General features: G+C 44.5%; 1 non-coding gene across 1 annotated transcript; it reads right to left on the reverse strand.

Moving 5' to 3' along the window:
- Nucleotides 1-3,293: 3,293 nt before the first annotated feature.
- On the reverse strand, nt 3,294-3,458 carry LOC134374480 (U1 spliceosomal RNA). The gene has a single exon (XR_010023322.1). It is a non-coding gene; the product is annotated as a U1 spliceosomal RNA (small nuclear RNA).
- Nucleotides 3,459-3,947: the final 489 nt, after the last annotated feature.

Raw genomic sequence — 3,947 nt, forward strand, 5'->3', positions numbered from 1 at the left:
TCTGCTTGCATCACAGTTGCTAACGTTCCACTAGCCAAAGCAAGTCACGCAACCAAGTCCGCAGTCAATACGGGAGGACAGTGCAGAAGCACATGGGTAAATGGGGCCGGTACTGCAACCATCTACCACGGGAGGTATCCCCCATGTTTGCCCTTCGTAATCATTAAGTAATTTGTGGGAAGATAATTTGAGGACGTGTAAATATCCTGTTCCTCATCAAACTTTAACACTTTTAATAGTTAAAGCAGCCATCGATGACTCTTGCATTATGAGGATCAGATGTTGATTTTCTAATTCCATCACTCATTCTACCTGCATTAGATGGCATTCTGTTGTAAGGAAGAATTTTCCCCCCTTCCCTATGTATTATGAATATGGACTCACGGTTCTTACTTTATTCAATTGTTTATAATCTGTAGTGGATTGAATTATGTCCCCCCAAAACTCCCTGAAGCTCGAATTGTGTCCCCCAAGTTATATGTATTAGAAACTGTGACTGTTAGGAGGGTGGGAAATCCTATTATGGTAATTGAAAGGTGGAGCCTTAAATCTCTATAATGAGAACTACAAACCAGTGCTGAGAGAAATTAGAGAGGATACAAGAAGATGGAAAGCTATTCCATGCTCTTAGATTGGAAGAATCAACATAGTGAAAATGTCCATACTACCCAAAGTGATATACAAATTCAATGCAATCCCCATCAAAATTCCAAAGACATTTTTCTCAGAAATGGAAAAAACTATTCAGACATTTATATGGAACAATAAAAGACCACGAATAGCCAAAGCAATGCTCAGCAAAAAAAATAAAGCTGGAGGCATAACACTACCTGACTTTAAACTATACTACAAAGCTATAATAACCAAAACAGTATGGTACTGGCATAAAAACAGACACACTGACCAATGGAATAGAATAGAGAATCCAGAAATCAACCCACACACTTACTGCCATCTGATCTTTGACAAAGGCACCAAGCCTATTCACTGGGGAAGGGACTCCCTCTTCGGCAAGTGGTGCTGGGATAACTGGAAATCGATATGCAGGAGAATGAAACTAGATCCATACCTCTCACCGTATACTAAAATCAACTCAAAATGGATTAAGGATTTAAATATACACCCTGAGACAATAAAACTTCTTAAAGAAAACATAGGAGAAACACTTCAGGAAATAGGACTGGGCACAGACTTCATGAATACGACCCCAAAAGCACGGGCAACCAAAGGAAAAATAAACAAATGGGATTATATCAAACTAAAAAGCTTCTGCACAGCAAAAGAAACAATTAAAAGAGTTAAAAGACAACCAACAGAGTGGGAGAAAATATTTGCAAAATATACATCTGACAAAGGATTAATATCCAGAATATATAAGGAACTCAAACAACTTTACAAGAAGAAAACAAGCAACCCAATTAAAAAATGGGCAAAAGAGCTAAGTAGGCATTTCTCTAAGGAAGATATCCAAATGGCCAACAGACATATGAAAAAATGCTCCACATCACTCAGCATCCGGGAAATGCAAATCAAAACCACATTGAGATACCATCTAACCCCAGTTAGGATGGCTAAAATCCAAAAGACTCTGAACGAGAAATGCTGGCGAGGCTGCGGAGAAAAAGGAACTCTCATACATTGTTGGTGGGACTGCAAAATGGTGCAGCCTCTATGGAAAATGGTATGGAGGTTCCTTAAACAATTGCAAATAGATCTACCATACGACCCAGCCATCCCACTGTTGGGAATATACCCAGAGGAATGGAAATCATCAAGTCGAAGGTATACCTGTTCCCCAATGTTCATCGCAGCACTCTTTACAATAGCCAAGAGTTGGAACCAGCCCAAATGCCCATCATCGGATGAGTGGATACGGAAAATGTGGTACATCTACACAATGGAATACTACTCAGCTATAAAAACGAATGAAATACTGCCATTTGCAACAACATGGATGGACCTTGAGAGAATTATATTAAGTGAAACAAGTCAGGCACAGAAAGAGAAATACCACATGTTCTCACTTATTGGAGGGAGCTAAAAATTAATATATAAATTCACACACACACATACACACACACACACACACACACAAACCGGGGGGGGGGGGAAGAAGATATAACAACCACAATTATTTGAAGTTGATACAACAAGCAAACAGAAAGGACATTGTTGGGGGGGAGGGGGGGAGGGAGAAGGGAGGGAGGTTTTGGTGATGGGGAGCAATAATCAGCTACAATGTATATCGACAAAATAAAGTTAAAAAAAAAAAAAACTAAATATCAAACAAAAAAAAAAAAAAAAGAAAGGTGGAGCCTTGAAGAGGTGATTGGATTGGAGGACCGTGCTGTAGTGAATGGATTCAAAATGGTGGTCAGGGGTGTGGTTCTGAGGGCTTTAAAAGGGGAGCATGAAGAGTCGGTCCCTCTCTCTGCTCTGCCATCTTCTGCCACGTGAGACCCCTGGGTCACTGTCGCCGCCAAGACCCTCACCAGATGTGTTCCCTGGACTTTGGACTTCCCAGACTCAAAAACTGTAAGCAATAAATTTCATTTTCTTTGCAAATCACCCAGTTCCCAGTATTTTGTTGATATGCAACAGAAACGGACTAATACAGACACTGTAGTAGCAATGAGCCTACCTAGTGCCCCCATCTTGGTTTCTAAATGCCATTTTTTTTTTTTACATCAATAACAAAATTCTGGTTAGAAACATTATAAAACCATACGTTGGGCAGTCCTTACTACTTTAAAATTCCAAATTTACAGGAGTAAAAACCATTTTAACGTTATATGCTTTATGAAACAAACAGTATGTCCTTCTGTTGCAAATCTTATATGAGGAAAATCAAAATATGAAGCGTTTACTGCTTAGAACTCAAGTTACTTTTCTCACTCAAAAATCAGAAAGCACCCTTTATAAAACCGCCACCACACCCACCTCGGGACGGATCCTAAGAGCCGCCTAGGGAAAGTCGGGCTTAACAGAAACAATGAACACAAGTCGGGCTTACAGAAACAATGAACGCAAGCCGCGACGCGCAAACCTGGAGAAAGTCGGGCTTACAGAAACAATGAACGCAAGCCGCGACGCGCAAACCTGGAGAAAGTCGGGCTTACAGGCCGCTACGCGCAAACCTGGGATGATTCTTCGGTCGGGGCACCCAAAGCCGGTCCACATACCTCCGCTGTAGTACAAGGTAGGATAAAGGAGCCGGCGCTCGCTGGTGGGGGTAACCAGAAGCAGCACAGCACCCTCAGGAAAAAGTTGTACTTGTAGCAAACCGAAGACGGCAGGAGAGAGCGCAAACGCAGTCCCCCACACCACAAATTATACAGTCTAGCTTCCCACGTTTGGGGAAATCGGGGGGATCAGCACATCCACAGTGCAATGGATAAAACCTTCCCCGTGAGAAGACCGCCTTCGTGACCATGGCAGTTCCCCTGCCACGGAAGTATGAGTTGCTGCCCCCGCCTCGACCCACACCCTCGGGCGCGCCTCGCTCTTAACACACGGTCACTTTCCCCACGCCGCCTCCGCGCACCCACGCCCTCGGGCCCCCTCGTGGCCCCTCGCCGCTCCGGGGAGCAGCCTCCGCACGGTCCGGACTTGCACACGCGGGACGCGGAGGCCCAGGCTCAGCGGGACCGGCAGCCTCCGCGCGCCGCCGGGCTCATCTGCATACGCCCCGCCCTCGTGGTGACGTCCCCTTCGCTCCTGTGTCTTTCCGATCCGGGAGACAAACCTAGAGAGGACGTAGGAGAGCTCTACTCTGACTTTTCTAGTTAAAACGAGCATTAGTTTGGAGTTTGGAGTTTGAGCTTAGAGTTAGTACTTTTGATTTTCTCGCTTTTTCTGACCTTTTCCGCATTGGGAGGTCACTGTCTCCGGCTAGTCAACCCGGGCTTGGGGGTCCCAGCTTGCTTACATTTTCTGCGCCTCGGGCA

The sequence above is a fragment of the Cynocephalus volans genome, chromosome 3, assembly GCF_027409185.1.
Source record: "Cynocephalus volans isolate mCynVol1 chromosome 3, mCynVol1.pri, whole genome shotgun sequence".
In the NCBI taxonomy this organism is placed as follows: Eukaryota; Metazoa; Chordata; class Mammalia; order Dermoptera; family Cynocephalidae; genus Cynocephalus; species Cynocephalus volans.